A 24,728-nucleotide genomic window follows, 5' to 3' on the forward strand; every position below is an offset into this window, starting at 1 on the left:
CCCCCCCCCTCCAGGGTCTCCTTGGCACACAACCTGCATTTTGTCTTCACCTGTGGGAAGCGTGGGCCATTCAGGCGCCTCGGCTTCAGGCGAGGGAAATCACCCCACGTCTGGGAAGGAGGTGGAGCCAGAGTTCCTTGCATTGCATAAGTCACACAACAGCGTATCTCCTGGGGACGGAGGTGTGTGTGTGTGTGTGTTCGTGCATGTGTGCCTCAGGCTGTTGACATCCAGGAATCCAATTTTGTGGAGGGCTCGAACCGGATTCGGCGAAACCTGTATTCCGACCAGCTTCTTCAAGCTGCAGAAAGCGAGGACTTGGGATTGCAAACCTTTGCTGAAAAGGAGGTGCCTCGGAAATCTAGATCTTTCTTAGGATCCCTCGAAGGAGCCCAGGCTTTGATTGATCCTGGCGAGGAGATTAAGGGGATCTGTGAGGGGGTTGAACAGCTGCTCTGCAGTAAATGGAGCAGAATTAAACCGTTGCTTTTTGGAAAGCAGACGGACAGCCAAGAACGGAGATACTGCAGGTCGACGGGACTAGATAAAATAAACGGGGAGAAAGAAGCATTGGAGGTGTTGAGGGATGGGATTGCCTGCCTTGAGAGGCGATGGATTCTCCTTCCGTTTAAGACGTTTCATCAGAAGCAGGGAAATCCGTACACACTTAATGACCATTCGAACTTACGATGAACCTTCCGCCCCCCATCCCCAAAAAGAGACGACCCTATTTTGAAATTCTACACACAAATTCTGCTCACACCCCTGACAGACACACCGCATTTGGGGCACCTGGCAACCAACTTGATTGACAGCAGTTTGCAGCATCCTGCAGACCCATGACCAGCCATTTTGGACTCCCCAGTTTCCGGGTATTATGCATTTGTTTAACAAACCCCACATTGGCGTAACCCCTGCCAAAGCCCTAACATTGGGCGTGGTCATGGGATCCATTTCATGACACCCGTGGCATACAGTGGTCATTCTGGGCTCGATCAGAGGCATAAGTTGAAAATGACCTGTGTTGGGGAATGATGTGTTTTGCCTCCCAAGAGAAGGCAGTTTGTCTCATTTCCAAGAGAGTTACAGTTTCTCCCTTCTCCAGCCCTTTGCCCAACATTCTCCGTGTGGCGGGCCTCCAAATGTGTGGGACCAACCCCCATAATTTCCAGCCCTTATGGACCACAGTTAGGAACTCTGGGATTGGAAACTTGTCTAAGAAGGAAAATGTCCAATGTTCCCATTTTTGAGATTTGGAAAGGGAATGTTGTGATTTGCCGGCAGCCTGTACAGACGGCAGCAGAATCGGACAGTGGGGAAGAACAGGGACCAGTCTGGGAATTTGGGGAGGACTTGGACGAAGGTCCTGCGTCCGATGCAGAGATGGGGCCAGGACCATCTGGGAGTGGGGTGCTCCCTCCGGAGTCTGGCAGCAGCGAGGAAGAGGAACAAGGGGAGCCTGTTCCCAGTGTGTGTGTGTGCGTAGAGGTGCTAGAAGTCAAGAGCAGCTGAAACAGAAAGGGCAACTCAAGAGTAAGGTTTGGAGGTGATTGCCCCTCCCCTAAGGTATAAAGGACAGACAAAGGTGAAGAAACCTTTGCAGGAAGCAAGGTTGTTCGCTCTGTTCAGATTAAACCTTGAAGCTCTGTGTGGACTTTGTACTTCGGTTGGTTTTTTATAATTCATTTGGCACTCTAGTTGTTGGCAACAATTCAAAGGAGATAAAGGTGGGTGCTAATCTCGAGGGACTGTTTGGGACTCATTACGGGCTGGGAATGAACATAATTCCCAATGTTGAAATAAAACAAGAGTTGTTTTAACTAAGCGTGCGCTTAATTACAGTCTCGGGAAGCCTTGGTCAGAACAGGGAGATCACTTTTTCCTCAGCTCAACCCACCTCACAGGGCTGTCGTGGGGAGAATAGGAGGAAGAAGGAGTACAGGCAGTCCTTGATTTACAACAATTCGTTTAGTGATCGAAGGGCACAGAAAAAAAGCAACAGATGATTGTTTTTCGCTCTTATGACCGTTGCAGCATCCCCGTGGTCACGTAATCAAAAGTCCAGGAGCTTGGATTCTTATTTATGATGGTTGTGGGCTCGTGTGATCCCATTTTGTGACCTGACAAGCAAAGTCAATGGGGAAGAAACCAGATTTTCTGGTTAACAGCCTCATTACTAACTTAGCAGCTGCAGTGATTCGCTTCACAACAGTTGCCAAAAAAGGCCGTAAAATGGGGGAAAACTCACTTAACAAATGTCTCACTTAACAACTGAACACTTGGGCTGAATTAAGTCAAGGATGACTTGTATTAGTAATGTCCGCTGCCTCAAGTCACCTATAAAGTAATAAAAGGCAGGATAAAAATCTAATACATAATTTCTACTTGGAAAGAAATGCACCAGGACTGCCGGCTTAGGATTTGGATTCGAGTCCTGCATCCGGTTAGGCCAAAAGGCGAAACCTTTCAGCTTTCAGGGGCGGCTTTTTTTCCTGAATGAATTTGGGAAGGATTGAAGTAGAAATATAAAAATCGGCCAATTTGAAAGCAAGAAATAAAATTCGAGCCTCCGGAATTGGGGAGCTGTCCGCCTCTCCGTGGTGCTGAAATGGCTCTTCCGTGAGGAAAGCAACTGGCAGAGTTATTAACCCTTTATGTCCCACCTCTCCTGCCAAGGCATTCCAGGCACTGCTTATCCGAGGACCCCTGATAGATTCAGCCTCTGGCTACTGGAGATGATGGGGCTTGTAGTTGCCCCACCTTTTCCTGGGCGACTTTGTGTTCCCCGCTTCTATTTTGTCAATACCTGGCATTGAGGTGCGCTGGCTCCCTCCACAGACCCTCCCGGGGGGTCCCAGTCCCAGCTGACCAGCCCTCTCCTCTTCTTCCTCCTCCCCTCTTCCTCCTCTTCCCTCCTTCATCTTTCTCCTCCTCCTTCCTCTTCCTCCTCTTCCCTCCTCCTCCTCCCTCCTCCCCTATTCCTCTTCCTCCTCATCCTTCCTCCTCCCCTCCTTCCTCTTCCTCCCTCCTCCTCCTCCTCCCTCCTCCCTATTCCTCTTCCTCCTCCTCCCCTCCTCCATCTCTTTCCTCCTCCTCCCACTTCCTCCTCCTCCTTCCTCTTCCCCTCCCTCTTCCTCCTCCTCCCTCTTCCTCTCTTCCTCCTTCATCTTTCTCCTTCCTTCCTCTTCCTCCTCTTTCCTCATCCTTCCTCCTCCCTCCTTCCTCTTCCTCCTCTTCCCTCCTCCTCCTCCCTCCTCCCTATTCGTCTTCCTCCCCTCCCCTCCTCCCTCTCCTTCCTCCTTCCTCCTCCTCCTCCCTCTTCTTCGTCCTCCTCTTCTTCCTCCTCCCTCCCACTTCCTCCTCCTCCTTCCTCTTCCTCCTCCCTCTTCCTCCTCCTCCTCCTCTCCTCCCCGCCTCCCTCCAGCCCTCGCTGCCTCCCCCAGAGGCGGGCTCTCTCGGCTGCGAGCGAGGCACGCGGGCGGGCGGGCGGGCGGCTGGCTGGCTGGCTGGCTGGGGCCGCTTCTCTGCCAGCGGCCGCTCTCCCGGAGCTCCTATCTCGGGGGGTTCCCCCCTCCCGCCTTGCCGGCCGCCCCACCTGAGCCACCCACCCGGCAGCCCGCCCGCATGGCCAAGAAGTGACCGGCTCGGCTCAGCCATCGGGAAGGAGGGAAGGGGTTTGGAAGGTAAGTGGCGGTCGCCGCGGTTTGCGGGGCTCGATCCTGCTTTCCCGGGGCTGGGCTTGGCTCAGCTCCAGCCCAGCCCTTTCGCCTGCTGCCCAGCCTAGCCCTCCGCAGCCCTGTTGGGGTTCCGCTCGGACCCCACCTCTCCAGCCTGGGCTGGGCTGGGTCACACCCGGAGCTCCCTCCGTCTCCTCCTGCAGGGGGATCCCACCCCGGCTACAACGGGGGTGGGAGCAAATGGAGGGAGGGAGGGAGAGAAAGAGAGAGGGAGGGAGGGAGGGAGGGAGGTCTTTAACACCATCGAGGAACTGTTGACCAGTTAGGACCGAGACCCAGCTGGGTTTTACAAAGAGGAGGATAAGAAACAGGGGTCTCCTCCCTCCCTCCCCCCAATGGAAAAGAACCAACTCAAAGGAGCAAGCAGCGCCAACCTTCTCCCCTTATATCGTGTTGTTGTTGTTATTATTATTGTTATTATTGTTGTTGTTGTTGTTGTTATTATTATTATTATTATTATTATTATTATTATTATTATTATTATTATTTTCACCTCCTTCTCTGTCTCCCTGGGTGTCTCCCAGGCATCGGGTTAGGACAGTTGCTATAGACACAACTTCCGAGCTGCTGAGAAGATCGTTTTCCACCCCTTTCCCGCGGTACGGGCGGGGCGGGGGCGAGGGGGGGGGCCCGAATACACCTCCAGCCTTATCCCCCACCCGTCCCTCTCACCAGCCTCAAAATATGTTGTGGTTCGCCGGGCCAACGGAATGAGCAGGGGGCGAAGGCACGAACGATGGGGGTTTTTTTGGGAGGGAGAGGAAGGGTGATGCGTCGAGCAAGCATACCTTTAAGGGGTCTGTATACATCCATGCAGGGAAATAGCTGCCTCTGGGAATTGGCAGAGGGGGTTTGAATCTCCCCCCCCCCCCCAAAAAAAAGTTGCAAATATGGGTCTCTGGGAGAGCTCGATGGCCCGGGAGGTTTCTGAAACGTTGAAGATGTAAGAATAGCAACGCACGCTGCCCGTTAAATGCCTTTAAAGCGACGTGTATTTTCGTCTTGAGCATTTTCCATCCAGATTCCCGGAGTTTTAAACAACCAGTGGATGTGAGGAAGAGGAGGAGGAAGAGGGAGGAGGAAGAGGAAGGAGGGGAGGAAGAAGAGGAGGAGGAAGAGGAAGGAGGAAGAGGGAGGAGGGAGGGAGGAGGAGGAGGAGAGGAGGAGGAAGAGGAAGGAGGAGGGAAAAGGAAGAGGGAGGAGGGAGGAAGAAGAGGAAGGAGGGGAGGAGGAAGAGGGAGGAGGGAGGAGGAAGAAGAAGGAAGAGGAGGGAGGAGGAGGGAGGGAGGAGGAAGAGGAGGAGGAAGAGGAAGGAGGGAGGAGGAGGAAGAGGGAGGAGGAAGAAGAAGGAAGAGGAAGAGGGAGGAGGAGGGAGGGGAGGAGGAAGAAGAAGGAGGGAGGAGGAGGAAGAGGGAGGAGGAAGAGGAAGGAGGGGAGGAGGAGGAAGAAGGAGGAAGAGGAAGAGGGAGGAGGAGGGGAGGAGGGAGGAAGGGGAGGAGGAAGAGGAAGGAGGAAGAGGGGAGGAGGGAGGAGGAGGAGGAGGAGGGAGGGGAAGGAGGAGGAAGGAGGAAGAGGGAGGAGGGAGGAGGAGGAAGAGGAAGAGGAAGGAGGAGGAGAAAAAGGAAGAGGGAGGAGGGGAGGAGGGAGGAAGAAGAGGAAGGAGGGAGGAGGAAGAGGGAGGAGGGAGGAGGAAGAAGAAGGAAGAAGGAAGAGGGAGGAGGAGGGGAGGAGGGAGGAGGAAGAGGGAGGAGGAAGAGGAAGGAGGGGAGGAGGAGGAAGAGGGAGGAGGGAGGAGGAAGGAGGAAGAGGAGGAGGAAGAGGGGAGGAGGGAGGAGAAGGAGAGAAAGAGGGAGGAGGAGGAGGGAGGAGGGAGGAGAAGAAGAGAAAGAGGGAGGAGGAGGAGGAGGAGGAGGAGGTGTGTTTGGTTTTGTTTTTGTTTTGTTTTTTATTTTAAATCTCAATTGTCCATCTTTTGGCATCTGGGTGCCCGGATTCCAAGCTTGGCAGGATACACTGGCTGTTGGGGTTCCAAACTGAAGCAGGGTGGAAAGTGACCAGAAAAAGTATTCTTATCCTTAGCACAAGTTACTTAGCTTATATCAAACAGACATTGTAGACGTTGCTTAATAGGATATTGTGAAAAATCAGGAAATCTGGAAATCTGCTGAATCGAAGTCTAAGTACAGGTTGCGGGTGCTTGAGCAGGCAATGGCCCTGCGTGGGAGCCTCCTTCCTTGGAAAAACAGGAGAAGGGTGGAATTGCAGAAATCCTTCCAAACCATGACACCTCCCGGCTGCGCCAGAGAAGGGAGGGAGGTGTTGGATGGGGGGGGGGGAGGATGTTTTCTGGTTTTAAAGTCTCTTCAAGTGCCTAAAATGGTCGTCTTGTAGGGTTTTGTGCTGTCATCTGCCCACAAGGAGGGTGTGTATGTGTGTGTGTGAGTGTGTTTGGCAGGGATTATTTTCATCCCTCTATCAAACAACCAGTGGATGTGAGGAAGAGGGGAAGAAGAGGGGAAGGAGGAAGAGGAAGGAGGAGGAAGAGGAAGGTCTTCCACCTGGTGTTCTCCAGATGTAGGGAATCCAGGTTGTCCTGGACTTACGACTGCCATCGAGCCCCCCCACATTTCTGTCGCTAAGCCAGAGTGACTTTTGCTCCTTTATTATTATTTTTTTACGGCCTTTTCTTGCCACGTTTGTGACAGGCATCCCGGCAGTTGACAAGTTAGCAACTTCCCCCGTCACTTGACTGTTCAGAAGGTTGCCAAAATTACAAACCAGGTTGCCGAGCGTCTGAATGTTGATCACACACGGCCATTGGGGGGAGGCTGCGACCATCGTAAAGTGTGACAGACGGTCCTAAGCCATTTTATTTTACAGTGCCGTTGTAACTTGGAACGGTCACTATACCGACCAATGTAAAGCAAGGATTACCTCTCCGTGCCTTGAAGCCTTTCTTAGGGAAGACAGAAAAGAGGTTTATGCACTATAACTTGGTCCCTCAACACCAATAAAACCAAGGAGCTGATAGTGGACTATGAAAGGAACAGATCAGACCTCCAGCCCTGGCTTCTCAAGGGAGACCGAGGGGAGCAAGTGGCCAGTTTTAAGTTTCTGGGTGTTACCCAAAAAGAGGACCTGACCTGGGGGGCTCACATTGCAGCCCTGGTCAAAAGGGCCCAGCAGAGATTATACTACCTGAGACTTCTCAGAAAACAACAACTGAATGGAAAACTGCTGGTGACCTTCTACTGCTGCACAGGGGTGGGATTCAAAATTTTTAACAACTGGTTCTGTGGGCATGGTTTAGTTGGTGGGCGTGGCTTGGTGGTCATGTGACTGGGTGGACATGGATTGGTGGTCATGTTATTGGCCAACTCAACATCACTCACATCGAGGCACGCATCTCCTCGCCTGGCCTCTCGTGACTGTGGGGATGCTGCAACAGTCGTAAGTGTGAAAAACGGTCATAAGTCCCTTATTTCAGGGCCATTGTAACTTTGAATGGTCACTCCACACAAGCAAAGTACCAGCAAAGGAGGGGGAAAAACACTCCAGAGAAGTTCCTGAGACAGAAAGTCTAGTCCTGCCAAGAATGTAATAAGGGTTAACCGAGAGGCAGTTTCTGTAAGCAACACCAGAATGTTTCCTTCCTGCCTTCCTTACAGGATTAGGCCAGTAATTTCTTCTAACAACCGGTTCTCCAAACTGCTTAGAAGGTTAACAACCGATTCTAGCGAATAGGTGCGAACTGGTAGAATCCCACCCCTGCGGTTGCACCAGAGAGAGTATCTTAACTTACTGCACCTATGTATGGTTTGCCAGTTGCAAACATAGGACAGCATTCCAGAGGGTTCATGTCATTGCCCAGAAGATCATTGGTTGCCCTCTCCCCTCTTTGGAAGAGCTTTACAGCTCCCGCTGCCTTAAGAAAGTTCAAAACATTCTCCAAGATCCATCTCATCCTGAGCTCCCTTTTTTTTTTTTAACTATTACCATCTGGCAGACGGTACAGGACAATAATAAAAACAAGGACAAATAGGCTGAAAAACAGCTTCTATCCCAGGGCAGGAGCTCTGTTGAATTCTACTGTATAGTGCAGTGTTGGTGCGGTGTCAGGGTTTCCGGTTCAATGTGTGGAATGCGAAGGATGTGTGTTTGTGTTTATTTTCACGGTCATGATGTGCACTGAAGATGGTGTTTGATTTCGTTGTACGAGGTGCAGTGACAATGAACTAAACTAAACTAAACTAACTAATGGGCCTGTCCCATTTCTCACACAAGATGTGGCAGCGAAGCCAAAGTGCCCGACTGGTTTTGTAAACAGGATAATAGAGTTGGAAAGGACTAAGCATTGCCTGAGCATTGAAACCTTGGACATATTCTGGTCCAACCCCTTGCACAAGCAGGAGACCCTATAACCCATGATGGGGAACCTCTGGCAAGCATGCCGGAAGTGGCACGCAGAGCCATTTCTGCCGGCACATGAGAGGTCGCCCGGAAGAGCCCTACTACGTATGCGCACACACACCCCTCGCCAGCCAACTGATTGTCGGGTATCTTCCGTGCATGTGGGGCAGGGGCACGCTCGCATTTCATCATGGGTGCAGCACGCACACTTTAGGAAAAGGTTAGCCATCACTGCCCTATACCAGGGTGGAGTTTTGTTTCAGCAGAGATATATTCTCATTGTGCCCAGACAGAGAAATATCTGCCTCTCCCTTGGATCAAATTCAAGAGCTCTAGGCCACCACACCATTCTCTCTGGTCAGATACCAAAGCACCATCCCAAAGACTAAATGTCCCTTACTCCAGGATTGTAGCTATTCAGCGGGGGGTGAGAACTGATTAGTCTTCCCATAACTCAGCAAAGGCTACGAAGGAGCCAAATCCGTGGGGTGGTTTATCTTGTTCAATGCCTCATTAAATTAGGAGGAAACATTCCAAAAGACCTGATAAACCCCCCTGGGTGGTTTTAAAGGAGAGTCCCTGTTTAGGGGCAGTCTATCGGATTAAGGTTCTTCAAAAAGGAAAAAGCAGGCCCAACATTCATCGCCTTGCCCAACCTGGGAATATCCTGAAACAAACTTGGGGAGACAGACAACCTTCACTTTGAGTCTGTGTTTGTGCATCCTCATGGATCCCTTCTAAAACTTATAGGCGCACATGCTAGTAGAACTGGTTTGGTCTGGTGGTGAAAGCTAAAAACCAGGAGACGGCGAGTTCTAGTCCCACCTTAGACATGAAAGGTGGCTGAGTGACTGTTAGCCAGTCACCAGGAGACAGGGAGTTCTACTCCCATTTTAGGCATGAAAGCCAGCTGGGTGACTTTGGACCAATCACCAGGAGACAGGGAGTTCTAGTTCCACTCCAGGGATGAAAGCCAGCTGGGTGACTTTGGACCAATCACCAGGTGACGGTGAGTTCTAGTTCCACTCCAGGCATGAAAGCCAGCTGGGTGACTTTGGATCAGTCCCCCCTTCTCTCTCTCAGCCCAGCTAACCCCACAGGTTGTGAAGAAAACAGGAAGAGGAAGCTATATTACAGTTGTTCACTAGTTACTTATAAAACAATAAAGACAGGCTATAATAAATAAAGAAGACACAATCTACTTGATAAGGTAATCTCATTCCAACGCACTTCTTAAGTCCGGTCCTTCAAGTATCTGGGAACGCACTCCTGTCCTTTCTGCACCCCACCCCAAAGGAGGAAACCGAACCATGCTGGGCGTGAGTAATTTTACACCAACTACATTTCTACTCCAAGAGACAGATACCCTTAGTAACAATCTGCTTCGGAAAACAAAAACACAGATGAGTCTGTGCAAGCATCAAAATGTGGAAGAGATCTATTCCACACCTTTCTCTGCCATCAAAAAGACACTTACCCTGCCCCGCTTGCTGTCGTACAGTATTTGTAACCCCCTCCCATATTTTCCCCAGTGAAAGTCCCCTGCTTTCTTTGCCTCCCCTGCTGTGGCTTGTCAAATCCTCTCTTTTGTGATCTCCCGAAGCTTTTCCCTCTTTCTACAAACTGTAAAATTATCTTCCCACAGACGAATAGGCAACACCCAGAATGAATTGATAGATATTTGTCCCTGGTCTGGCTGTGATCCAATTTGCCACCTTATTCCACCACGGAAAGGGAAGAGACACGCGCAAGAGACATTCTGGCAAACGACAAAATGTCAGGTTTTATTTTCCTGCCTCTGAAATTAAACTGGAGCCCTGGAGATGCTACAGAACTTATGTGGGGCAGAGTACCCCGATCCCCACTGGAATGCATTTTGCATTTCCCAACCATACGTATTCAAAATTCATCGTTCTCTGAATATTGGTGTTTCATTTTAAAATATAATGGTGCTGGATATAATAAGGAAAAGTCTGTCCAAATATTTATGGAAATGAGATCTCCAGAAGTTTCAGGAAAAGCAAAAAGGAAAAAAAAACACCTGGCACAGCCTAAGAAAATTGCAAATAAAAATGCATATGTTTGAAGTAACCTGTACCCGAGTGCATTAAAATATTAATGCAAACCCTTAAAAAACAACAGCCTGAATGGTGGGTATTTGGACCGATTTCATAAAAATGAGAAACTCCAAGAAACAGAAAAAGAGTCTGCTTTTCTGAATGCAGATTTTCTGGTTTGTTTGGGGTTTTTGTTAATGCCTAAAACCGTTTATAATATGGCATCTTTGTAGATGCAACATTGTAGGCATATATCATATTTCAAAATTTAAATATGGAGACGTTCCCAGTGTCCCACTCTCCCTTCCTCCAGTACTGTAATTTGCCATCCTAGTCACCAAAGAAGAAGTCATGTTGGCAGGAGTCCAGATTTAAAGTTGTATTTTTGGCATGGTGATAACTGCAAGGTTATGGGTTAAGTTTCTCTAAGAAAACGTTCTGGTCTAAAATCTGTTCATAAAAAATGGAATACTGACCTTACTAAAGCTGCCATCTCTTTTGATGCTTTTTATGTATATGAAGAAAAGTTGCAGGACTGGATTTGGCTAATCTAGAGAAACAAAGGCCTAGTGTGGGGACATGATAACAGGTTCCAATATTTGAGGGGCTGCCATAAAGAAGAGGGGGTCCACCTGAAGGCAGGACAAGAAACAATGGATGGAAACTAATCAAGGAGAGAAGCAACTTAGAACTCAGGAAAAATTTCCTGACAGTGAGAACAATGAACCAGCTTGTCTCCAGAAATTGTAAGTGCTCCATCACTGGAGGTTTTTGATTGACCCAAAGTCACCCAGCCAGCATTCATGGCTAAGGTGGGATTAGAACTCACCATCTCCTGGGTGATTGGCCCAAAGTCACCCAGCTGGCTTTCATGCCTAAGGCAGGACTAGAACTCCCCATCTCCTGGGTGATTGGCCCAAAGTCACCCAGCTGGCTTTCATGCCTAAGGCAGGACTAGAACTCACATTCTCCTGTTGATGGACCCAAAGTCACCCAGCCGGTTTCCATGCCTAAGGCATGGGAATTAAAGTCCGCAGATATTAAGTTCATTGGCACGCTATCTAGGGAATTCTGGGAGTTGAAGCCCACACCTCTCCAAGTTGCCAAGTTGGAGAAACACTGTCTTAATAGGAGCAATGCGTCTATTGCTGATGTTCTTTGCACATTGATTCTAGACAGACATGTGTGCAAGAGCGTAGGCTGTGTAAAGTGGGCGGGCCCAAAGGAGTTCCCTAGCAACTGTTTCTAGCGGCAGAGATGACGTGAGTTGGGATCGTTCAATTGGAGCCCATCACTGTCTCTTAGCATGGGATGCTGATACCCCCTCGGGAGCACATGTGAGACGAGCCGGCCATGTGCTTTGTCTAGGAATAATGTCCATTTCTCCCACACAGAACACACAGCTCTCAAGAGGGTATTAAATTCCACCCCTCTCTAATGAGGCTTTATTGACTTGCAATCCACTTTGGAAGCCCGCCTGTGAATTAATGAGAAAAGGCCTATTTAATTTTGACTAATTTTCTCCCTTGCCTTGCCGGTTTGCGGTAATTCAGACGTCTGCTAATCCCCATGTACTTCCAAAGAGGGGAGGGGAATGTTTGTCATCTAAAGACTTTTTCCTCCGGAAGGCCAGAATAAATGTTAGTATTGATTTTTGACACATCCATCTGCAAGAACTTCTAAACAATAAGAGGAAATGGTTTGACTTCTAACTTTTGGTTTCTTCCCCCACTTGGAGGGACCTCTATGCATTATTTTCCAAAAGAAGAATATTGTCCTAGAACAGAAATAAAGAGACATTTTAGCTTTGTATAGTGGGAAAAGTATCTGGCCATTCACCAGGAGATTGTGAGATCTAGTTTTGCATGAGGCATGAAAGCTAGATGTGACTTTGGGCCATTCACCAGGAGACTGTGAGTTCTAGTTTTGCATGAGGCATGAAAGCTAGATGTGACTTTGGGCCATTCACCAGGAGACTGTGAGTTCTAGTTTTGCATGAGGCATGAAAGCTAGATGTGACTTTGGGCCATTCACCAGGAGACTGTGAGATCTAGTTTTGCATGAGGCATGAAAGCTAGATGTGACTTTGGGCCATTCACCAGGAGACTGTGAGTTCTAGTTTTGCATGAGGCATGAAAGCTAGATGTGACTTTGGGCCATTCACCAGGAGAATGGGAGTTCTAGTCCCACCTGAGGCATTAAGCTGACTGGGTGATTTTGGGCCAGTCGCTCTCTCTCAGCCCAACCCACCTCATGGGATTGTTGTTCTGGTCAGGAAAATAGGGGAGAAAGGAGCATTAAATACAATCACCGCCTAGGAAGGACTCAGCTCTTTTCAATGCCATTGTCTCTGAGCTGGGAAACCACTTCCCAACTGGGCCAAAAGGTGGAATGGTGGGCCTTTTCTGGGATATGCCACAGTGTCCCCCTCAACGTTTGCTGGTTGCAACCCCACCAACCAGGGGCTGACAGGAGGCAGCCAATAGGATTCCAGCTGGGGCCCTTAAAACAGGTCTGCCTTGATCTCACCTGTTGGGCCATGTTCCTGTTTGCCCCCCCCTCTTCTTTGTCCCTTACACCTGTCCAAAAACTCCCTGGCAGACCCACTCTCCTTCCCCAAAGAGTCGGTTGCTGCCTTAACACACCATCTGAATTGCCAGCCTTGAATGTGCCACTGTGTGTGTGTGTCAGTGTGTGTCTGTGTGCTTGTATTAGTCATGAAGGCAGCTTAAGGCAGTTATTAAGAAGTAGCAAACCCTCAATCGGAAAGGGGAGACATGTTAATTCAAGGCCCATTGTTGTCCTTTGGTAGAACGAGACTCCCGGATCTTTTAATTGGTGTTTCACCCAGATACACTTAATGAGGCTATTATGTTAATTACAGGAATGTTTATGTTGGAAACTAGAAGTCCTGGTTTCTCCTTCCTGGAAACGAGGAAGGCTAGAGGCTTCTTTCTACCTTCAGCTCCTGAAATGCTGGACAGCTCCCAAAGTCACGAATAGCCCCTGAAATGCTGGATATTTCCTGAAATGCTGGACAGCTCCTGAAATGCTGATCAGCTCCTGAAATACTGGACAGCTCCCCAAATCCCGAATAGCTCCTGAAATGCTGGACAGCCCCCAAAATTCTGGACAGCTCCCCAAATCCTGAATAGCTCCTGAAATACTGGAAAACTCCCCAAATCCCAAATAGCTCCTGAAATGCTGGGCAGCTCCCAAAGTCCTGAATAGCTCCCGAAATGCTGGATATTTCCTGAAATGCTGGACAGCTCCTGAAATGCTGATCAGCTCCTGAAATACTGGACAGCTCCCCAAAGTCCCGGATAGCTCCCAAAATGCTGATCAGCTCCTGAAATACTGGACAGCTCCCCAAATCCCGAATAGCTCCTGAAATGCTGGACAGCCCCCAAAATGCTGGACAGCTCCCCAAATCCTGAATAGCTCCTGAAATGCTGGAAAGCTCCCCAAATCTCAAATAGCTCCTGAAATGCTGGGCAGCTCCCAAAGTCCTGAATAGCTCCCGAAATGCTGGATATTTCCTGAAATGCTGGACAGCTCCTGAAATGCTGATCAGCTCCCGAAATGCTGGACAGCTCCCCAAAGTCCCGGATAGCTCCCAAAATGCTGGACAGCTCCCCAAATGCTGGACAGCTCCCCAAATCCCGAATAGCTCCTGAAATGCTGGAAAGCTCCCCAAATCCCAAATAGCTCCTGAAATGCTGGGCAGCTCCCAAAGTCCTGAATAGCTCCCGAAATGCTGGATAGTTGCTGAAATGCTGATCAGCTCCTGAAATGCTGGACAGCTCCCAAAATGCTGGACAGCTCCTAAAATCCTGAATAGCTCCTGAAATGCTGGACAGCTCCCGAAATGCTGGATAGTTCCTGAAATGCTGATCAGCTCCTGAAATGCTGGACAGCTCCCAAAATGCTGAACAGCTCCTGAAATGCTGGACAGCTCCCAAAATCCCGCATAACTCCTGAAATGTTGGACAGTTCCCCATGGCAGACATCTGAGTAAACATCTGGTATGATTTGATTGCTTATTGTACCCTATGACTATTATTAAGTGCTATATCTTATGATTCTTGACACTTGACGAATGTGTCTTTTCTTTTATGTACACTGAGAGCGTATGGACCAAGACAAATTCCTTGTGTGTCCAATCACACTTGGCCTATAAAAAAGAATTCTAAACCAACATGATCTAAACCTACACGTGCCAGAGAACATGGATTCATAGCATTATAGAATCCTAAGTCTGGAAGGTACCAGTCTAACCATCCTCCTGCCCAATGCAGGAGTCTTTACACCAATAGTTGTGCAATCTTTTCTTGAAAATCTCCAACGATGGAGCAGCCACAACTCTGGGAGGCAAGCTGTCCCATTGTTTAACTCCTTTCCCTGTCAGGAAATTCCTCCTTATTTCCAATCTGGATCTCCCTCTGACCAGCTTCCATCCATTGCTTCTTATCCTATCTTTAGTGTAAATCAAGCCCCTTTTCTCTAATGGATATATATTCGAAGATGCTATCATGTCTCCTCTAAGCCTTCTCTATCCGTTAGGCTAAACGTACTTACTTTCTTCAGCCATGGTAGTGCAGTGGTTACATTGTAGCATTGCAGCTAACTATGCCCACTGCCTGGAGTTCGATTCTGACAGGCTCAAGGTTGATTCAACCTTCTGTCCTTCCGAGGTCGGTAAAATGAGGACCCAGATAGTTGGGGGCATAATGCTGATCCAGTAAACCACTTAGAGTGGGTTGTAAAGCTCTATGAAGCAGTATATAAGTCTGTGCTATTGCTCTTCCTTTTCCTCTTCCTTCCTCCCTCCCTCCAATGGTGCACAGTGGTTAGAATGCAGTATTGCGGGCTAACTCTGCTGATTGCCAGCAGTTTGATCCTGACCGGCTCAAGGTTGACTCAGCCTTCCGTCCTTCCGAGGTCAGTAAAATGATGACCCAGATTGTTGGGGGAATAATGCTGATTCGGTAAACTGTTTAGAGAGGGTTGTAAAGCACTGTAAAGTAGTACATAAGTCTATTGCTATTCATCATGCAAATTTAGCCTTCACACTCCTGAATTCCCAGCTCACGATGGCCTTTTTGTTGTATATTACAAAGAGACTCTTTTGAAAGCCTCTATCTCACCTGGCAGCCTGGGAGCAGGCTATCCAACAGACAGAATGGCTAATTTTATATTTCTGATTTCTAGCAGCCCATTAACATACCCTGCAGAGTTGCACATTGCTGAGTTATTCTTCTAACCCTTTAATTGGAGGGTAGCAGAACATCTGGCCCTGTTTTATATTTCTGGTTTCTAGCAGCCCATTAACATACCCTGCAGAGTTGCACATTGCTGAGTTATTCTTCTAACCCTTTAATTGGAGAGTTATATCTTCTAACCTTTTCGTTGGAGGGTAGCAGAATATCTGGCCCTGTTCCACGATTTGGAGACCTCCTAAAAGTTGTACAAGGATGGTAGAAAGGCTTCTTGGCTTCTACTTGGCCTTTCTCTTCAGCACATCTAATTGGTCCATTGCATGATCCCCCTTTCCCCACATCTAATTGGTCCATTGCATGATCCCCCTTTCCCCAGTCTTCATTCAGGTCGTCCTCAACTTACGATCACAATTTTCTGTTCCTAAGCGAAACATGTGTGGCAAGAAAGATCACACACTGGGACAAAACCCACTGATTTTGTCCCCTTTTATGACCGTTCTTGCCACAGCGAATTGCTGCCGTTGTGTTCAATGAATAACACCGTTGTTTAGCGAATTTGACCTCCCCATTGACTTTGCTTGTGACGAAGTCTCGAAAGTTGATCACATGACCCGGGCAACCATCATAAATATGAGTCGGGTGCCTACCTTTTTGATCACGTGACCATGGGGATGTTAAAATAGTCATAAGTGTGAAAAACAGTCGTAAGTCCCTTTTTGCAGTGCCATTGTAACCATGAATGGTCACTGTTGTAAGTAGAGAACGACTTGTATTGGGCAGGTTATGTATGCCAGTATTATTTAAACCAGGGGTGTCCAACCTTGGCAACTTTAAGACTGGTGGACTTCCTTACTTCCGATTGGCTGGAAAATTCTGGGAATTCGGTGCCATTGTCACTTTAAAAAGTCATTAAATCATCCTCTTTTTTTCCCCATAAATTTTTTATTCTTTAAAAACCAAAAATACAGAACTCTCATTTCCATTAACAGTGTTTGTGTCATTGTATATACATGTTTCTCGTTTTGTGACTGTACGTCATTTTTATCTTTATTCTTCACCCATTCATACCACCTATCCCATATCTCATAATATTCTCGATCATCCTTGCCTCTTAATTCCATAGTGAATTTGTCTAGCTCTGCACAATCCATTATTTTTTGAATTAAAGCTTCATCTGGTGGTATTTTATTGCTCTTCCAACTTTGTGCAAAGGTGATTCTTGCTGCCGTTAAGATGTGTACAATAATATATCTTTTCTCCTTGCTCAAATTCCCTTTAATCATACCTAATAGAAAGATTTCTGGTTCCAGATTCAATCTATAATTTGTAATTTCAAAAAGCCATCTCTGTATCTTCTTCCAATTTTTTTTAACCTCTATACATTGCCACCACATATGGAAAAAGGTTCCCATTTCTTGTTTGCACTTCCAGCATTCCGGTTTTATATTTGGATACATTTTCGCCAGTCTTGCCCGCGCTAAGTGCTATCTACAAAACATTTTATATTGGTTCTCCTTAAATGCCATCGACAAAGTCAGCTTCCAGTTCTCAGTCCAAGTCTTTTTCCACTCATCCAAATTTATATTATAGCCTACATTTTTCACCCAGACAATCATAGATCCCTTGACAACCATCCTCTTTTAATGACCCCATAATCCCTTGCAGTGGGGTGGAGTCTGGGCAACTGAATGGAGCTGAGTTTTTACTGGCCAGATGCCCTTCCTGTCGCCAATGCAGAGTTTTATTTTTTTTTAAATGTCATTAAATGAACGGTTGTCCTTTTGTTGATTGTTGGTGTTGGCTGATCGCAAGAAGCTAAACGGAGTTGCCTCCAGAAGTTGTGGCTGCTCCAACAACTGGAAGTTTTTCAAGAAGAGATTGGACAGCCCTTGTCTGAAAAAAATAGCCATAGTGTCATGCCCCTGGTGGAGACTGACTCTGAGGGAGAGGAGGAACAGCCGACAGGGAGTGGAAATGTGGCTCCGGAGGTTGTGGAGGAGGCTGGGGAAGGGCAGAGGCCGGCTGGGCAGTCAGAGGAGGACCCAGGCCCATCCCTTCTCCATCCTAGGGCATGCAGGGAGGAGAGGATAAGGGAGAGATGTGGTCTACTGGGGAGGGAAGGGCCTTGATCCTCTTCATGCACTGCAACTGTGACAACTGAATAAGAGGGCGCACCTGCGTACGGGTGAATGCTGGAAACAAAGCATGGAAATATCTCTAGTTTATGGTTCCTCTCTGAGTTTGGCATCCTTCCCAGTGTGTGTTCAGTTTTCTGTGGACGTCCTCCATCCCTTATCTTGCCTGGTTTGTGTTGCTTTTTTCCTCCTTCTTGTAACTGTTGGTGTGGGAGTTTTTTGTCTTCCGTCAAGGATATTCGGAGCCTGGAAGCAAAGCGAAGGAATAAAAGGGGCTTCACCTGTTTTCTGTGACTGTGTTTGTTTTGTATCCCACCCTGGATCATCACACCTAGGGTCTCCCTGCCCTGAGCAGAGGGGGTTGGACTAGAAGACCTCCGAGGTCCCTTCCAACTCTGTTCCTCTTTTATTCGGTTGCAGCGTCCCTCATGCTTCTCCTTCTTTTTATATCCCCGCGTTTAGCATCCTTTTTATAGTTCGGTTGCTACGGGAACAGCGGCGTTGCTACGGCTTGAGCACAGCAGTGATTGCAAAGCTAGCCTTCCAAAGAAGGTGCAGATGGGGTTGGCACAGACGTGACGTTCCTGGCTGATAAAGGTTGGGCACGCACGCACGCACACACACACACACACACACCAAGACAGGGATCTCCAACCTTAGCAACTTTGGAGCCTTGGAGGACTTTAACTCCCAGAATCCTGGAGTTGAAGCCCTCCAGGCTTAAAGTTGCCAAGGTTGGAGACCCCTGCACCAGGAGATGCTTTTGATGCAAGTCAGTTCCTTCTTACTGATGTGGTTCGGCACATGGATCCCAGGGAACTGAGCTCATTTGAAAGCGTGCGGTGTCCTTCATTCTCTGGAATAATATTTTTTGCATTGATTTATTATATTTTATTTTTTTTTGCAAAGAAGGGTGCATCGGCTCTCTTCGGCTCAAAAGTGTGTCAGCAGACCAGAGAGAAAAACACATCTTTGCCATCTGCTTGTTCGTTGGGAGACAATCTGATTTTCCTAAACGAAAGGTGTAAGTCAACGATTAAAAAGAAAATCAGGTCATCAGGGAAGTAAAAATAATAATAATAATAAAAGAGACGGGGACACCCCCATCTCATCCAAGCCTCACCCTTTTTTAAAAAAAACATACTTATTTATGTTTCATATTTCCAAACCTGCCTTCAAAGAGGAAGATAAATACCTGTGCAAAAGATGTAAAATAGATAGATGAAATACGTATGCAAAATATGTGAAACATATAGATAAAATACATGTGCAGAAATGTAAAATATATCCGTAAAATACATATGCAAAATATGTAAATATATAGGTAAAATACATATGCAAAATATAGAAAATGTATAGGAAAAATACATGTGCAAAATATGGAAAGTATATCCGTAAAATATGTGAAATATATAGGTAAAATGCGTATGTAAAGTATGTAAAATATACAGGTAAAATACATACGCAAATATGAAACATATACAGGTAATATGTGTGTGCAAAATATGGAAAATATATCAGTAAAATACATATGCAAAATAGGGAAAATATATAGGTAAAATGCATATGTTGATTGCAAATTTTGGATGGTGCCCAAATTTTAATCACAGGACTTTGAGGATGTGGCCATGTCGTAAGTATGAGGACCAGACCTAAGTTACTTTCCCCCACCCCCCCAGTGCCATTATAACTCCAAACAGTCGCTAAACAAACGTTGGCAAGTCAAAGACAATCTATACATTTACTGGGTTTTACAAGATTGACGATCTAAACATTATGTGCAATTCATCTCTCCCTACCAAGGAAGAGCGGGCTGGTCTAGATGACCTCTGTGTTTTTTTATTGTTGTTGTTGTTTCCTTTGATTCGTGTCTCATTAAAGGGGGAAATCAAGATCGAACAAGGAAACCAAAAGAGAACAAAAGACATCAGGAATGAAATTTCCAAACGTCACGCACTTGAGGGTAAAATGGAATATGCTAGACAATAACTTTCAGCCTGACGTTAATTTTACGTTGTTAAATCTTTTCTGACTTTTAAAGAAAACCAGCAGGTCATTATTAAAATCAAATTAGTATTCAGTAATCAAAACAGGATAAAGCATGAAGAGGGAGGGATGGAGGGAGGGAGAGAGAGGGAGAGAGAGAGAGAGAGGGAGAGAGAGAGAGAGAGAGAGAGAAAATGAAAAAAAAATTACAGTAATTGGAGGGCAACTTTTTCATTCTAAAATGAAGGCAAAGGTTTGGGGCTCCAGCGGGTTAATCTCTTTGGGGCCACCAGAAAACTTATTTGACCTTCTGCAGAAGATCATCCTAACTGTGGCTAGACCTGCGAAAGATGAGACTGCCCCATTGCAGTTTACAATTAACCGAGCAGGAAAGATCACACAGCCAGGGATCCAGTGGCTTTCCTGCTTGCCACATAGCCTTGGCGTTTGCAAATCGGCCTCAGGCTTCTGTCCTGTCCTGGTTGTGGACAAAACGAGGGGTTTCAGATCTGGTGGCCTTTTTCAGCAGGTGGTTTTGGATAAAATATCATTGGGCTCCAGCTACCAGCCCTGGACGACATCTTTGCATCTCACTGTTTGATGAAGTTGCACAATGTTCTCAGAGACTCTGCCCATCCTGCTCATAATCTTTGTGAACTGTTGCCTTCTGGCAGAAGATACAGAACAATTTAAAACTTGGACCACACAAGTTTTCTGAACAGTTTTTATCCCAGAGCTATCATTTCACACTTAACAATGAACTTGAGGACCACCATCAGTGAGCTGTTGGACAGTATTGCTTGGTCTGTTGTGTGGACACTTGTGTTATGATCAAGGCTTCCTGAGACAATAATTAAGCCCATGCTTAGTCCAAACAACTGTTGTTTTATTTCAAGGCTGGGAATTATGTTCATTCCCAGCCAGTAATGAGTCCCAAACAGCCCCTCAAGATAAGCACCCACCTTTCTCTCCTTTGAATGGCTGCCAACAACTAAAGTGCCAAATTAACTGTAAAAAGCCAAACGAAGTACAAAGTCCACACAGAGCTTCAAGGTTTCAAACCGACCAGTACGAATGAAGTTGCTTCCTGCAAAGATTCCTGTCCCTTTGCTCCTCCTTTACGTCTTATGGGAGGGGCCAATCACTTCCCAGCCTTACTTCCAAGTCGCCCCTTTTGTCTTAATTGTTCTTGCCTTCTGACAGCTCTGTGCATACGCACACTGGGAACAGGCTCCCCTTGTTCCTCGGCCTTGCTGCTGCCAGACTCCAGAGGCTCTGGAGGCAGCACCCCACTCCCAGATGGTCCTGGTCCCATCTCTGCATCGGACGCAGGACCCTCGTCCGAGTCCTCCCCAGACTCCCGGACTGGTCCCTGTTCTTCCCCACTGTCCGATTCCGCTGCCGTCTGCACCTGCTGCTGGCGAACCACAACACCTTGTGTGTTTTTAGGGGGCAGGGAATTTTGGCATGTGTGTGTGTGTGTGTGTGTTTGGGGATTGTCATGTGTGTGTGTGTGTGTGTGTGTGTTTGTGTCTGTGTGCCTGTTGGGTCTGGTATCCGGGTGTTAGGTGAATTTCGTTGTATGGGGAGACTGTGCACATATGTACAATGACAATAAAGAATTCAATATCATCCAAACTGGAGTTCAAGCGGTCCTGAGCGCCTGGAGAAGGAAATGGAGCTCCTAATTTTCTCCCTGCTGCTGTCGGAGGGATTTCCCCAACAAGCTTGCTTTCCCGAGGCCCCTCGGCTGGAGGAAGCCCTGAGTCAGCAGCGGTTCTCTGGCAGGAACCGGAGAAGCGGCTGGAAACATCCCATATTAGGCAGCAGCTGCTCAGCACAGGGCAAAGTCTACTCCTCCCCCTCCCCCCCCCCCACAAGAGAGCCGGCGGTGGAGCGTGGAGCCCCTGTAATCCAGACATATCTCAGGACACTCGAATCGAGGACAAGTAGTCCTCAACGTATGACAGATTGCTTAGCGGTGGTTCAAAAGCCGCCCAGAGATTATGAGATGTGGGACGAATAAATTCAGTGAATAGGGTAGAGTAGGAATAGGAGAAAAAGACAGAATACAATAGAACAGAATCTTTATTGAGAACAGAACAGAATGGAATAACAGAGTTGGAAGGGACTTTGGAGGTCTTCTAGTCCACCGCCCTGCTCAGGCAGGAAACCCCACTAGATCTATTCTATTCTATTCTATTCTATTCTATTCTATTCTATTCTATTCTATTCTATTCTATTCTATTCCCTTTCTTATTCTATTCTATTCTATTCTATTCTATTCTTTCTTATTCTATTCTATTCTATTCTATTCTATTCTATTCTATTCTATTCTCTCCTCTCTGTTCTATTCTATTCTATTCTATTCTATCCTATTCCCTTTCTTATTCTATTCTATTCTATTCTATTCTATATTCTGTCCTATTTCTATTCTATTCTATTCTATTCTATTCTATTCTATTCTATTCTATTCTATTCTTGTTTTATTCTTATTCTACTCTATTATATTCCATTCCATTCTATTATTGTTTTTCTATTCTATTCTATTCTATTCTATTCTATTCTGTTCTGTTCTGTTCTGTTCCCTTCCCTTCCCTTCCCTTCCCTTCCATTCCATTCCATTCTCGTTTTTTTCTTATTCTACTCTATTATATTCCATTCCATTCTATTATTTTTTTCCATTCTATTCTATTCTATTCTATTCTATTCTATTCTATTCTATTCTATTCTATTCTATTCTATTATTCTACTGTATTCTACTCTATTCTCAATGAACATTCTTTTCTTTTCTTTTCTAATCTCATCTCTTTTCTTCTCTTCTCTTCTCTTCTCTTCTCTTCTCTTCTCTTCTCTTCTCTTCTCTTCTCTTCTTACCTTTGTTGGCCACCCATCTTTCCTCAAGGCAACCTTGCTTAACAGGAGAATCCCACAAGTGCTTTTTCAAGAGGCAACTGGACTTCCTTTGTTTTTCCTCACCCAAGAAGCCTCTCCAGTTCTGACTGAACGGTGGAGGATGGAAAGATGTATCAGTCTTCTGTTCAGGTGACTGCAAAAAACACCAATCCTTCCATTCGCCACCACCCAGTCAGAAGTCGAAGGAGATTCCTGGATGGGAAGTGAAACATCTTCCAGGAAAAACAAAGGAAGTCCAGGGGCCTTTGAAAAACAACAACACACCTTTGGGATTAGAGGAGATGGCATAGATTATAAACCGGAATTATTTTTACTTGGGATTATGACAGAAAGATATGGTAAAGAGGAGATTTATCTAATGGTACACATTATCACGGCAGCAAGAATGACTTTTGCCCCAAAATGGAAAGAGAGAGAAATTCTCGATGAAGGCGAGGTGATAAAGAAGATATTGATATGTGCTGAAATGGATAGATTGACTCTGGAATTGAAAAATAAGGGTGAAGCAGAATACTATAAGATATGGAATACATTTTATCAATGGTGGGAAGAGAAAGGAAGGACCCAGAATAAAAAGCAGGATCTGTAAAATGGGTAATTATGGATAGAAACCAACTGTACAAATGTATAAATGTATATAAAAGATGTATTATATATTATAACATGCATGATAAAAAGGAATGTCAGGACAATCACACTGTGTCCAATGTTTTAATAATTTAATCAATAAAATATGGAGAAAGAGAGAAAAACGCCTTTGGGACCTGGATGGATGAAAATCTCCATAGCCATATAGCAGTTCGAAAGCATGTAAATGCGAGTAGATTAATAGGTACCACTTTGGTGAGAAGGTGAAAGCTCATTTCTTGGTCCTTTTCTCCTTTCAGCCACTACTTGATGTCCTGAGAACATGGAGATGAGAAATCCACTCACTTCTACCTGTTCCCTTAATCCTTTTCTTCCTGGCCAAACCTCCTTTTGTTCTTACTTTTTCCCATCTTCTAGAAGCAGACAAATTCTGCCACAACAACATTGTTTTTTTAAATTTTATTTTTATTTTTTTAAAAACTCCTGTAGCAGATTGTTCCTTGGCTTTTAAAATTACAGCGTGAAGCGCTCTCTCTCTCTCTCTCTCTCTCTCTCTCTCTCTCTCTCTTCCTCTCTCTTTCTCTCTTCCTCTCTCTCTCTCCCCTCTGTCTCTCTCTGTCTTCCTCTCTCTCTGTGTGTGTGTCTTCCTCTCTCTCTCTCTTTCTCTCTCTGTCTCTCTCTGTCTTCCCTTCTCTCTTCCCCCCTCTCTCTCTCTGTCTCTCTCTGTCTTTCTCTCTCTCTCTGTCTTTCTCTCTCTCTCTCTCTCCCTCTCTCTCTCTCTCTGTCTCCCCCTCTCTCTTCCTCTCCCTCTCTTCCTCTCTCTCTTTCTCTGTCTTCCTCTCTCTCTCTCTCTTCCTCTCTCTCTCTCTCTTCCTCTCTCTCTCTGTCTCTGTCTGTCTCTGTCTCTCTATGTCTTGCCCCTCTCCCTCTCTCTCTCTCTCTCTTCTCTCTCTCTCTCTCTCTGTCTCTGTCTCTCTCTCTTCCTCTTTCTCTCTCTGTCTTCCCCTCTCTCTTCCTCTCTCTCTCTGTCTGTCTCTCTGTGTCTTCCCTCTCTCTTCCTCTCTTTCTCTCTCTCTCTCTGTCTCTCTCTGTCTTCCCTTTTCTCCCCCTCTCTCTCTTCCTCTCTCTCTCTCTTCCTTTTCCTCTCTTTGTCTTCCCCCCTCTCTGTCTCTGTCTCTGTCTGTCTGTCAGTCTCTCTCTTCCCTCCCTGCTTACCACTATTTATTGCTATACCTCTTTAAATATTGTGTTCCTCCAGGAATTGTTTTAAAAGCAGATTTAAAAAAAAGAATCTTCCCCCTTCCCTTGCTAACTTGTTATCTGAGTGGGCAAATGACTCATTTGTTTACTTGCCGGATAGCGAAGTAAACAAAGTGAGGTCACCTAAAGAGGTGCACAAAATGTCGCTAGGACAGGATTTGAACTCGGAGTGTAGAATGAGAGTGGTGGAAGGGACCTTGGAGGTCTTCTAGTCCAACCCCCTGCTCAGGCAGGAAACCCTCTACCATTCTAGACCAGTGACTGTCCAGTCTCTTCTTACAAGCCTCCAGTGATGAAGCTTCCACAACTTCTGGTGGCAAGTCGTTCCACTGGTTAATTTTCCTCCCTGTTAGGAAGTTTCTCCTTAATTCTAGCTTGCTTCTCTCCTTGGTGAGTTTCCATCCCTTGTTTCTTGTCCTG

General features: G+C 46.5%; 1 protein-coding gene across 1 annotated transcript in view; it reads left to right on the forward strand.

The window, feature by feature from the left end:
• The first annotated feature begins 3,498 nt into the window (after positions 1-3,498).
• Positions 3,499-24,728, forward strand: part of SLC8A2 (solute carrier family 8 member A2) — a 61,273-nt gene continuing 40,043 nt past the window's right edge. Inside the window, exon 1 of the mRNA XM_087971209.1 lies at positions 3,499-3,683. The gene's annotated coding sequence lies outside the window, so the exon portion shown is untranslated. The remainder of the gene's footprint in view (positions 3,684-24,728) is intronic.

Source organism: Notechis scutatus, chromosome 8, assembly GCF_049901735.1.
Source record: "Notechis scutatus isolate UNSWTSFEM ecotype Mainland chromosome 8, rNotScu1.2, whole genome shotgun sequence".
Lineage (NCBI taxonomy): Eukaryota > Metazoa > Chordata > Lepidosauria > Squamata > Elapidae > Notechis > Notechis scutatus.